General features: G+C 38.0%; 1 protein-coding gene across 2 annotated transcripts in view; it reads right to left on the bottom strand.

Annotated features, from left to right (window-relative positions):
- The window catches only part of Man1a1 (mannosidase alpha class 1A member 1), a 170,044-nt gene that overhangs the window by 73,987 nt on the left and 81,953 nt on the right, over positions 1 to 14,104 (bottom strand). The gene's annotated exons all lie outside the window — the stretch shown is intronic.

Raw genomic sequence — 14,104 nt, 5'->3', positions numbered from 1 at the left:
CTTGTCTGACCACATGAGCACACGGGCACATAGGGTGGTGTCCACAGTCTAGGTCAGAATCATGAGTAATCGTCAATGTGAGACTAAGAATTTGTCGTTGTTAAATTAAAACAATGAACTGTTTGGAAGAAAATTCCATTGGGCTGAACTGTGCTTTTGGGAAGAGTGATCAGATAACATCAGTTCAGCCAGTAGTTTAAATCAAACTTCAGGCAGAGTCATTCAAGGAAAGACACACCAGACTGGTACTTTGTCCCCTCACCTTCAAACTGTATGACTTAGTCTGGTGCACTGTTCCCTTCTACTTTCTTCTCGAAGATGGAAAAGACTGGACAAATAGAACGGAGGATTACACTAAGGTCCTTCTTCTACCAATGGGTGAACACTGCCTACAGGGCTTGTCAAGGAAGTCCTCTGTGGTTTTCCCCAGAGAGGATGACTCCTCACGACTCTTAACTAAGACCTGGACCTCACTAAAGAGAAACCCAAAGACTTGGGCTCCACAAAGAACAATGACCCAGAAATGCTAACATGAAGACCACCATATAAACTCTATTTTTTTTGGAATTTAAGTCTCTTTCAATAATGAAAGTTAGAAAGAAAGAAGTTTCAAATGAAAACTCTGGTAAATCAACTGAGGTAAACTGATATATTGTATAAAAATAAAGAAACATATTTGTAGCATGTAGAAAGACAAAAAATAGAGGTCATTTCTGCCACAAATTATCAACTATCATGGAAAGAGACAATTTCTTGCAATAATAGTGCAGGGAAAGAAGAGAATAACAATAATAAAATAGACCCATGGATTCATTCTTCCTCCCCATTCTTTGTTTTAGCCTGAGAATTCCAGGCTGTCTTCTATGGTAAGGATTTATGCTACCACTGCCCAACCATCTGTGGACTTTCTGGTTTTCACCCAACTTTTAAAACTGTTAATTAACTCCTTTTCAAGACAGTTACATAAGACAGAAGTCAAACTATGCAATTAAAACACCATCTTGGATATAAGCATATGGCGTGTGAGCTAACGGCTCAGGCTTTGAAGGCACAATGCTGTGCTTGAGTCTCTGCAGTACTGCTTCAAGTTGATTCATCTTGGCCCCATTGCTTAATCTCTCTGAGCCCAAGATTTCTTGCCTATAAAATGCAGATAACAGCAGCATTTGCTTTTGGAAAGTTGTGGAAAGGCATAAACAAGTTATTATATTTACGAAGCTTAGGTTAAATAGTGCTCACTCTATGGGTTAGGTGTAGCTTTGCTGGTCACAGTTACATAGATCCTCAAGGAGGTACCACAGATACTGTCTGAGGCTGTTTCTTCAGATACTACTGCGTTACTCAGAATTATGCTTCCCCACCTCCATGTCTCAATTACGAGCTGAAGAGCTGCATCTCTGGTTCTCATCACCTGGCCACGTGACGACCATGCTCTTCCCATCCTTTTCTCTGACTCATTAGAACACATCATGATGTGGGTATCTTGCTGCTTTCTGAAACTTAATCTGTCCCACACTGAGTTAATAATTGAATATCCCAGATAAACTTCCCTGGTTCCATCACTGACGATGTGTAGTGAGTTCCTTGGACTTGGTACCTGATTTATCAACCTTCAGTCACCAGAAGGTGAACCAGGGTTAATTCTGAAGTGCCCCTGTGCACAACTCCCTTGAAGATAAGTATAGTCCATGTTCTCACCACCAGGTGAAACAAAATGAATATTAAAAAAAGTTTTCCTACCTTAGCCATCAGGTTTCCTCATTTCCATTAAACTGCATAATTTTTACCATTTTTGTTTAAGAAACCATAACGATTTTGTCTGCTCTACTAATCTTTTTAACAATGCCCATGAGTGAATCGGGCCTGTCTATCATCTTTGTTCCCTCAAAGGTTTCTCTGGCTGTCTCTTGTGAGACTTCATAGTCTCAAATTTTGTTCAGAGTCTGACACTGTTAGCATCTTTATTTAGGCAGTTCTCTCATTTTACTGCATCCTTTGAGTCCATCAGATCTGGTCATTCTCCAAGGCTCAAGCCGATTCTCACTCTAAGATCTTTTCGGTCCACAAATGCCAACTCTGACAGCTTGTATCACACAATGCAGTATTTGCAAAGGCCTGATATGGACTGCTAAATGTTTTCTTCTACTTTCATGCCACCTAGTCATTTTCTTTTCTTTCTGAAAGTAGAGAGATTTCAATTTCCCTTCACTCTTTGTTTTATATGCAGACAAGATGAATCATTTTGCATTTAAATTTGTTGATATCAGCACAGTATTCATATGACCAGTATGGTGGAAGATAGTATTGTTTTCAGTTGGAGGATAGGAAAGTGGTGACTTGCCAGCTCAGATACTGCCCTTCATGGTGTCTGCTCCCTGCAAGCTCAGCTTATTCTCATCTTTGGAAATCTATGCAACCATCCCTCTTAAGAGAGTTTTCCAAACATCTGCTCCCAAAGTTGTCCCTCTTCCTTCAGTGTTTACCACATTACTCTCTATGCTTTCAGTACCACTGCATAAGTCATGTTATAATGACTTATTTGCTTCATTGATTGATATTTTGACAACCCCACAAGATAGAAGCATAAGAAGAGCATGGGATAAAACACAAAACAACACACACATACCACACAACAACAACACCCCAGCAACACAGGAACTGGAATTCAAAAATGCCCATTTAATAAGCGAATGGATAAATCAAATGCTGATTTAATGCCTGAGGCACAGTGATAAGATCCCACGGATTGTGCAGTGTTTGCAATGTGGTTCAGTGCATTCCACCCGTTTGTTACTGTCATCAAGTAATTATCTCAGGAATTCTGAAGTCTCAAGCCTGGACGTAATTATGGGAAAATTACAAAACAGTTTTGTAGATAAACACTAATTATCCCATTGATGCTTTAATTAATAAGTGATAATTTTCAACTCTCATTGCTATTTGCTATTATTTAAGTTTTTTAATTTAAAATTTCTTTTCTTGTGCATAGGTGTTTTGTTTATGTTTTGTATGTGTATCACATGTGTGCAGTGCTGTTAGAAGCTAGAAGAAGGTGTCAGATCCCCCTGGAATTGGAATTCCAGACAATTGTGGGTTGCCATGTGGGTGCTGGGAATCAAAGCCAGGTCCTCTGGAAGAACAACTGGTGCTGTTAACTGCTGACTCAGCTCTCTAGTCTCCTGTTATTCAAAGAAAAGGTACTTGACAGAGGAATCCAGACTCTAAAAGAGAGTATCTTCCTCCCTGCCATGATGTGCAGGTAGTAAAACTGGCTTATAAAATTAACACTGTTAAAAAAGTGGAGGAGACACACCACAAATCAGTCTAAAGGGCAATTAAGCTTTAAGTGGTCCATCTTGGATGATGTTCTGAACATCAAATTATTCCAAAAGCACAGTAGAAGGAACATTGGTGTCCCTTCAAGGGGCACAGCATGACAGCAGGAAGAGGGATGGTTGCAAGCACCTGTCCTCCAGGGCTGATCTTGCTCCTTGTGTCTGACTTGGGGGGAACTGTCTGGCTTGGTTTTTCCAGTATAATCAAGAGAGTTGGAACAATTTTTGTTGTTGCTTTATCAGTGGGAAAAAATATTACATAGAAGTCACAAAATGAGATCTGAAGTATACTTGACCATATGTATATGTGTGTGTAAATTAAAAAAAAAAAAAAGAAACTTAATGTCAATTTTAAAAAACAGGGTCTGCTAACGTACCACCCAATTCTGAATCAATCTTGGATTCCAAGGATTGTTGGCCTTAAACTTGTCAGGGACAATTTAAATTGAGAGGGTGAGATGGGAGCTCATAAAATGTAACCCTGCTTATAGTCGAGGACGTTCTGCTCCCTCCCCATTCCTTTTCTAAAGGCCACTAAAAGAGAACAGTTTTTAATAACTACCCATCAGTTGGAGACATTTTATGACCCAACAAGAGTTTTCAAAAGCATTTTCTGTTACAAAGACTCTGACTATCTTCGTGGCAAAAGTCAAAACTAATAGAATTTGCCGAAAGAAGGGCATCAATATGATGAAATGGCTTCTCAAGTAATCTTTCATGCGCATAACGCACAAACATCTTTAAATAAGAACTTTAATGGCCCAAAGCTAAGAATCTCAGAACAAGCACATCCAAACTGGCATCTTTTCATTACGTTTAAGTAACATCACCATAGTCTCACTGAGTTTTGGCTCAATGTTTTAAAAACTTCAAAAGTTAAACCCTATCAAGTAAAACATTAATCTCTTTACTCTAGCTTTACAGATAGGATCAGACAAGGCTGTAAGCAAGATGTATTGCTTTCCTTGTCTTTCTAGTTTACAGTTCCCTGAAGAACAGTTCAAGAGTAATATACACCCCAGAGCAAAAAGGGTAGACAAAATGAATAAGAACAGAAGGTGGCGGAAGGGAACACTTTCATCCCGACATGCTGAATTCTGAAACACACACTCTAGATATCAAGGCCTTAAAAATCTTAAAATTCTCACACTGAAAACTTCACTGTCAAAGGATCAAACACTAATTCTCCATTAGGCTAAACAGAGTTTACCTATTATTCATTTTTACTAATGTACAGCCATCAGTAAAAGGTGCCATCATATCTATGATAGATATCTTACAGAAAATAAGTGAACTGATACATCATTAAATGAGGTGATTAACTTGCACAAAAAAAATGAGCCAAATTTAGTCACTAAACCAACATGTACTACCAAGACACTCCAGTTTTTTGTTTTTGTTTTTTAATTTAGGGTTACATTTTGAAAGGTTTAAATATTACAATTAAGATACATACGAGAGCTAATTCAGCAGAACTTAATACTCAATGTCATCAGAAGTCATTGACCTCCATAAAGGCAAATACAGCTTAAATGCTGATTTGCTCACAACTGTATCACCGTGCAGCAGCTCCTGTCATCTCTGATTGATGCCATTCTTTTAGAACTGTATGCATGGTGTGCACGTGTATATATATATGTTCACATGTGTATCTGTGCGTTTGCATGTGTGTCTGTGCACATGTGGGTATGTGTGGCTGTGTATATGCAGGCCAGAGGATGGTGTTGCTATTTTTATTGTTCTCCATTTAATTTTGTTTTAAACACTTTTTAAAAACAGGTGTGTGTATGTGTGTGTGTATGTGTGTGTGCAGGTGCCTGTGCATGTGTATCACGGTGTGTGTGAGTGTGGAGATCAGACCACAGCCTATGGCAGTGAGTTCTTGTCTTCTGCCTTGTAGGTTTGAGATCAAACTCAGAAACTCAAGCTTGATGGCAGGGGCCCTTACCTGATAACGTAGCCAATGTTGCTCTTGAGTTTATTTATGTGGCCAAGTCTTACCGATTCAGATAGTCTACCTTGTCATGTTGTCTGGGAATGCCCTGTATTTGCCTCATGGGCTCTGTGATAAAAAGGAGACCACCACACCTGTCTAGCTCTTACGTGGATACTGGAGCACTGAACTCTAGGCTTCGCTTGGATGGTATATTTGCCCTGAGCCACCTCCCCAGCCCTCATGTAACTGTTGGACCCAGAGGGACCACATATGTTTCTCACTCTATGTCTTTCGTTTAGTTGATCAAAGCCTCAAGCTGGAAGATTCTGTAAACTAAAGGTTTGAGTGCATTTATTGAACTATATTATAATTCCCTTTAAAAATCGTAAGTGCCTTTGTCAACATTTCTGTTATGCTTCCCTGTGATTCTTCTATGCGACAATTCAACTTTTAGCCTTAAAATAATTAGATAAATAGAGTGTTGTTTATTTTCCTGAAAAATTAAAGAATGAATATATTTCAATTTTTCATAGAAATGGTGTGTATGCTATTCTGCCCATAACCACGGGTTACAGCCAAAGAGACTCCATTAGAAATCCTTAGACCTCGTGTTTGTTAAAGTACAAAGTTTTATACAAATGCAAGTGTGTTAGTGAATAGGCATTTTAGGTTTGCCTACCTTTTAGATTTCTTTAGTACTGGGGAGCAAATCCAAGGCATTGTACATGCTAGGCAAACACTCTACCACTGAGTTATTTCCTTAACCTGATCTAGAAAAAATTGTTTTTCATAAAATATTTAATAGCTAGTGAAGTTTTAAAAAAGAAGTTGCTTTTATACTTTCCTGTAGTCAAAATGAATAAACGTTGATAAATGAATAAAATTGAATTTGATATTGATTTTTTTCCCTGAGAGAGGATGATTTCATCGCCTAACACTTAAATGGGGCGAATTTAAAGTCAGGGGGGCAAGGTGAAAAAGAGGTGAAGTATTGGTGAGAATTCTCGCTTCTATTCAAGGTCTCAGGCAAACTTCCACTGCAGCACATAGGTGGTACCCTCTGCTGCCTCCTCCTGGACTGAGTCCTCTGGGTGCCCTGAGTGTGTTCCATGTCAAGGTTGCCTGGTAACAGACATGCTGAACTGGGAAGCAGACGCTCTGGGCCGTAGTTCAGAATTTGCTAGTCCCCATTCAATGAGAATGAAGAGGGGCCAGTTTGCTGCTTTTCTCTCGTTGTGCTGTAAAATGAGGGCAGTGGAAAAGAATTTTGTTTCAGTGAACAGAGGATTTTGTTGTTGTTGTTGTTGTTGCTGCTGCTGCTGCTGCATAGTGCAATATTTTGAGATATAGTAGGCACATACCCCTGACTACAGATATGAGGACTATTAATAGAGATAGTACAAAAACAAAACAAGATCCTCTATCCCATGAAATTCGTAAGCAGGAAGGTAAGGCTGATGAGGATTTAAACAAAATCATGTAATCATAATTTTGTATACAGTATAAGATATAATGTAAACTCCAGTATAGGACAAGAATAAATGAAATAGTACAGACTTTATTGTGGAAATGAAAGAGGGTTGGGGGTCTTGGGATGGATACACACACACATACACACACACAATATATATATATATATATATATATGTACATGTATATATATACATATATATGTATGTATGTATATATATATATATATATATATGCATATATATGCATATGGAGACATGGAACTTAGTGCACGGGCAGCTGCACTATTACTTGGGCTGGATATGTATTTGTTTGCACACATCGTTGGGCTTATGTGGAGGATATGTGGAGAGAGGCAGTGGAGAGAAGGCTCACACAGTTCATCATGCTATGGAACATATAGAGAATATGAGTAATAAGTCAGAAAGGAACAGATTAGGTAAAACAAGTCAATGTCCTTTAATCAAGACAGGGAAGCCAATGAGTGGTTAAAGGAAGATGTTTAGGTGTCTTGGAAGTCACATTCTACCTCAGGGTCTCCTAGTTACAGCAAGCAGATGTCTGGCTCATCGGGGTTGAGAGCAGGCAGCAAGAAAGGAAGCTGCTATTCTAACTAGCTATGGGCCTTTTCTGAGTCAAACATATATCCATGATGTACCTAGAAAATTCTTGGGTATCTGATAGAAGTGAAACCTTGAGAAATAATTCAGTTCCTTTAGTGTGTGTGTGTGCATGTGTGCATGTGTGTGAGTGTCTGTGTGTGTGTGCTACATGTATATGGGTATGCATGGTGGGCTCTCCTCTTCCGCCTTTATGTGTGTTCTGAAGATTAAACTTGAGTTCTCAGGACATGTGGCAAGAGCCTTTGTTCTCTGAGTCATCTCACTGCCCCCAATTAGGGTCCTATAAAGAAGCATTTACTCAAAATGAGACCTGGAAGGAAGCCACATGATGAATGTTATCTTTCCTTCAAATTCATATTCAATATAGAACATGCCAATGCCTAGAAAAGGCAAAAGAACTATCCAGGCTTTAATATTACTATGTGAACTTTACATTGCATTATATTAGACTTTCTCCTCCAAATCTTTTCTAGAGCAATAAAGAGTATACAATGAAAAGAACAATAAACATTGGCACTAGAAGCAAAGTCATTATGCAGCTTCTAAAGACGGGCTGTCAAGATGCTCATTCCATCTCTATTGAAGTTTCAAAGATGGGCAAATCACCAACATGGTTTGGGAAAATACATTGTATACAAGGAATTGTGTTTAATATCTTCAAGTATGCCAAATAGTTACTGGCATACTTAAAATTTATATTTTATATCAAAAGAAAACACCTTTGTTTAAAACCATGTAATACCTACTGCAACAACAGACAGCAACAAACTTCATATTTTATTTAGTGATAACTTCTAAGAGATTTTTGTGGAATCTACCCTATAGAGATTATTACCTGATGCATTAGCATGGAAATGCCAACTCTCTATTTGCCGATGCTTTTACAGTAGACACCACAAACTATCTGAAATATACCTGGGCTTGTAAATGCTTATTTGATAAAATGAGATAGAAAACCAAGAAACTCATCTCTGCAGTTCCTGACAGTTTTGAGTTATGAGGCATTCCACGCCAGTGAATTTTTCCAGTTAACTGAATCTCACCTTGTTATTTATATCAGTTTTAAAAGCCAGTCCCTTTGATTTAATGAGACATGCAGTGATCCCAACTTGGTGACTCAGCATCACGGTCCTCTTTAGATCCTAAGGCCAGATCAGGTGGTGTATTCTTCTCCCCTGAATGGTCTGTATTAGCCTTAACCCTCATCTAAACCCTTTGGTGCCTCAGTTTCTAAGTATGTGGATGGGGAATCACTTCCCCCAGTCATATGATGGCTGTGATTAAATGCACGGGAGCTTTTTAAAGAGCAATAACACTTAGCGTCATCTCCCTTTGCTGTACATAGTGGTTCCCTTAGGAATCATAGAAGGGTTTCAGGCTTTTTGTACACACACTAAATGGTCCAAAAACTGCTGAGCTTTTCTGTCTGTGTTCTATGGCCCTCCTCATTCTTTCTGCTATTAACTACCAGTTCATTGCGACAAAGACTTCTCATGTATTTATTTGCTCTCCTTTTGGTTGCAGATTCCTTCTGTGAACAGTTGCCTGCATGAGGGTCTGGGGAGAAGTCAATTGTCTCTTTTCTGTCTCCTTTATACTGAAGGGCATAAGCTCCAGAACATGTCAGGTTCTGAGCTCATACCACAATTTGAACTACTCATGCCATAGGCATAAAAGACAATGAATTACTGTTGTTAATAGTACTAACAGTGAAGTTTTCTAAGCTGAATGTCTATGCACATATAGATTTTGCCTGATTTGTGTTTGTATGTAAAGGTATGTTTGTGCACATGTGAATGGAGACAGACATGTATGCGTGTGTATGTAGGTCAGTGGTCAAGGCTGGGGTCTACTTCAGCTGCTTTCTACTTTATTTATTTATTTATTTTTGTGACGGAGTCTCTGATGAACAAGCTCCCTCGCCAGCACTGGAACTATAGGAGTGTGCTGTCACGCCTAATTTTTGACGTGGATTCTGAGAACTATAGCTCAGGACCTCATGCTTGTGCCCACGGCACTTTAACAAATGAGGTATCTCCCTTGTCTACAATTACTTCTTAAAGTGCATAGCATTAAGCTACTCATTTTTCGTCCTTCCTCAGCAGATATCCACCTGTCTGGTTGTAGCTCATCACAGTAGTCTGTGGTTTGTTTTCATCCGTCATATACAATACGTAATGCCGTTTGATTGCTTTTGGGCATTGAGTTTACAATTTCATACAGAAGATGGATGAATATTTTAATTTGTCAAATGGTGAAACTACTACAAGGGAAATCTGGCAGTAGTGCCATTTTTGTCTTATATTTGTGTACTTCTATGCTAATTAAATTACACTCCCAGCTTCTCCTCCTGATTCCAGAAATGGAGAAATGCATCTTGTCACTTACAACTTATATAAGTTCCATTTTCCTCCACGCCAAATTAAAAATTTAATTTTTCCATTACAGAATGAATATACTTTCACTGTTGAAAGAAATCATAAAATTAAGGAGACCCAAAAATATAGTGTATTGTATTAATATACTATTTTCATTTATATTAATATTTTATTTATATTAATATAAAATATTAATCTTGTCTTCCCTGACACAAACAGACATTTAAGTGTCTACCCTGAATAGTACTGAATACATTTTTTAAGTGGCACTATTTCACATGTACTATGCTGTATACTTCAAATTCACCCTCATCAATTTAACTTACCCCTGCCCCCAACATTCTATATTAAGAGTCAAATTTTTTCAAGATTTACATAGTAAATCTTTTGGCCTTTGGCATTCATATGGTCTTCCTGTCTTGTGTGTGTTTTGTTTTATAACTCTTTAAAATGTAAAAATCATCCGTAGTCCTGCTGGCCAAAACAAGTCTGGGGTTGACTTTGTTCAGAGTCACACTTGTGGTTTTAGCTCCACAGATAGACTTCTGTAATACCCTACCCTCTATGGCAAGTGCTGGGGTTCAAGTCCAGATCTTGTGCCTGCTAGGCAAGAGCTGTACCATTGAGCTATACCTTCAAGTCTGTAATAATCGTTAACAATCCTGACACGACAGACCAGTAGAAGAACTTCTGCAACAGGAATTATGTAGCTTATCTGTCATTAATTCATAATTAGGTTTTGACCGTTTTGATTATAAAAATGGCTGTGAAATGAAAATCTCCACAGATACTTATATGGATGTACTTTGTCAACAGAACTAGTTCCTCAAGACTGTTGGCTGGTGTAGTTTCTGGTGAGAAGACATTTCATCACTCATTTACTCACTATTTGCAAGGTCCAAGTGCTCACACAAGGTCAAAGTGCACAGGCAAAAAGTATGTCTGAACTTCGCCAGACCCTGAATGAAGTTAGCTTACTTGAAAGTATCTTAAATTTTCTCAATTAGGTTAACAGATCTTATGATATTTTCACATATCATGAATATACATTTAATAAACTGGCACTATGATATTCTATGTGGTTCAGTGAAAGAGTGCCCTGAATTAAAAGCAACCAGAACATCAAAATAACCTCTAGTTCAATGGGTTTCTTAGTAGAAAGATTTCAAAGATATCAGGTTAAAGCATTTAGGAAGACCTTTTCTCCTTAACAAACAAAAGTGAATAAAAACCTAAGGAAATACAATTCCTTGTCTTCCATAGCCACTCATTCCCTTACTGAGAATTTTGTTTTGTTTTTCTGGAATGCTCTTTCAAATGATCACACACCATTTCAACATAATTTATATTTTCCAAATTATAAACTTTCAAAGAGGAGCCTCTTTTACAACTCTGACCTTTTAAAAATGTCAATTCATTTACTCAGCAAATATTTATTGAGTGCCTAAGAGCAGCCTTGCAGGCTGCAAGAGACATGTGGAATATAGAAGTAAACAGGACAGCTGAGGTCAGTAACTCACAGGAACACGGAAAAAAGCCCAAGGAGCGGCATTTGTACTGTTTTCTGGTGCCCAGGGAAGGATCAAGAAACAACTTCCATTTCTTCTTCAAAAGCAAAATGAAGACAAACATTGAATAACTCTTGCAGTAACCAGGCACAGTCTCATCTTTGGTTTTACCACAGAATGCTAATAAATACATCACAGATTTAAAGAATGACAACACTATTAAAAACCATAGAGAAAGTTATCATTTCAGTATATGTGAGGATCTTAAATTCAGATTTTGGACCAAGACGACTCCTATCAATATGGACACAATACATTCATCTTTTCTGCTGAACTGCTCAGCATCTTGAAGGCTATCCTTCAAACAAAATTACCCTTAGTACTGTTAAGTGCGTAAACACTAGGAAGACCCTGGGTTTGACCGCTAGCTCAAATGAAAGACAAGGAGACAAAAGGATGGAGGGATGGCAGGGGCAGAGGAAGGAAGGAAGACAGAACAACAAAAAAATTGATGTCTAAAGATTGACAGTTCAGAAACTTCAGATCAACCTCATTGGATTAAGGTGTAAATGTCGCCCCAGAAGTCAGTGGTTTCCGAATCAAACAACTGTGCATGCACCAGTGAATGACTCGGTATGGATGCTGGAAGTCCCATCTACTATAAAACGGAATAAGATCCGGGCACTGGTGGCGCACGCCTTTAATCCCAGCACTTGGGAGGCAGAGACAGGTGGATTTCTGAGTTCGAGGCCAGCCTGGTCTACAGAGTGAGTTCCAGGACAGCCAGGGCTACACAGAAAAACCCTGTCTCGAAAAAAACCAAAAAAAAAAAAAAAACAAGATCCGGGCACTGTCACTTAGACATTACATTTAGTTACTCTAAGCCAGTATTCTTGGGCAGGAGGAGGGAAATATCCAAAAACCCTGAGAAGAATAAGCTATGCGCGACATATTAATGATGACAGACCCTTGTGTCACAAACTCTTCAGAGTTTTTGAGAGGATCTCTGTTATCTGATTTATTGGTGAAACTGGCATTTTCCCAAACATAAATAAGACCTCCAACAGTTTAGTATTCTATTAATAGATATATCATTCCCCAGATGTTAGCATAAGATCTTTATTACAATGTCCTTGGGAAGAAATGCTTCTCTTAATCCTTGGCCTAGTAAATTAGCACAATAGCAAATTCTCTAAGTGATTTTCTTAGTGTGTTTTGGAAAAAAGCATTGAAGACAGGGAATTTGACGGTATCAAGTCAGTGGCTGCCAATTCGTGCTCCTAAGAAAGGCAGCACTGAACCTACTTGGGAACTTGGAAGATGGGAACACTTCAAGGACCTACTCAGATCAACTCAGAAGTTGTGAGAAGGAAGGCTACAAATTTTTGTTTTAATGAGCCATGTGATGATGAACCTTTCAAGTCCATTCTTTCGATCATCCTGAGATGTACAATTCACTTGTATCTCGCATTGTCCTATGGTGCTGTACAATGATACACCATATTTCTCTTCCCTGAACTGTATTTTGGTGCTCATTACTCCTCTCCCCACACCTCTCCCTTTCCCTTTGGATTTGATGTAGACCACAGATAGGGATCCACACAACCGGCAGGCTTAGATATACTATTAAGCATGGCAAATATCCTGGCTAGAAACCATACTTTAATGTGGTTTGTCCAGCACACTGGTACCACACTGCTTCTGTAGAGACAGAGAAATGATATTAACAATCTTTAAGGTGTGCAAATAGCAAATAGCACAAGAGTATAGAGCCAAGTGGTGCTGAATGTGTAGCTTAACTACAAGCTGTTACATTTAAGAGCAAATGGGACAGCCACTTCCTAAATGAATGGCACATCATCACCCTGAAATCTCGGGTTTTATGTGCTGGGCACTGAGGCTCAGGCATTTATTTTATTGTTAAGTTATGTCTCTAAATCACTTAATTGCATTAGAATGAAAAGATACAGTCAGATTTACGGGGCCAAGAAGGAAAACCCTGTGAGTGCTTTATCCCACAATGAGAATCTAATTATTGGTTCGCAACACAGCATTTATTAGTCCTTTTCTCACTTCAGGCAGACTACGCTGCGAATCAGCATATAATAGTCTCTGGTTTTAAAAGGCTATTTGCATGTAAAGTAGCTATTTTATCTATCTGTGACAGTTCATAGGTAAAACGAATTCTATTTTAGCACAATACTAGTCATATGAGCTTAAAATATTTTCTTAAATAAAACTATTTCCACAAGAGCTATGACAACATTGTAGATTCAGAGCAATGTAATTAGAAAACATTAATAAAAAGAGACATTGCTCCCATCAATAATATATTTAGATATAAGTATGATAACAAAACTGGGGTCATGAGCATCTCCTCAAATATTATGTCCCATGTTGGAGACCTTTCAAGTTCTTCCTCTGTACATTCTGTACATACATGTACAGTCTTTCTGAGGTGCACAATTCATTCATGTCTCTCATTGCCCTACGATGCTGTCAATGATAGAAAATTAAAATTTTTCTGTTGAACTATATTTTGGTATTCATTACTAATCTCTCGATATCTCTTATCTCTCTCCTTAGTGAACTTCATGTTATTTTATATTTTATATTTCTTTATATTTTATATTTATATTTATATTTTATATTTACATTTATATTTATATTTCTTTATATTTCTATATATTTCTTTATATTTCTTTATATTTCTTTATATTTCTTTATATTCTTTATATTCATGTTATTTTATATTTCTTTGTGATCAATTTCTGGCACAATAACAAAACATCCCAATTTCACAAGCAGGGCAAAGACCTTCATAGACAACGTCAACAGAGAGGAAAGAGGAATA

The sequence above is a fragment of the Grammomys surdaster genome, unplaced genomic scaffold, assembly GCF_004785775.1.
Source record: "Grammomys surdaster isolate TR1022 unplaced genomic scaffold, NIH_TR_1.0 215, whole genome shotgun sequence".
Classification (NCBI taxonomy): Eukaryota; Metazoa; Chordata; class Mammalia; order Rodentia; family Muridae; genus Grammomys; species Grammomys surdaster.
Note: the sequence above shows the minus strand (reverse complement) of the source record. Positions and strands in the feature narration are given on the sequence as shown.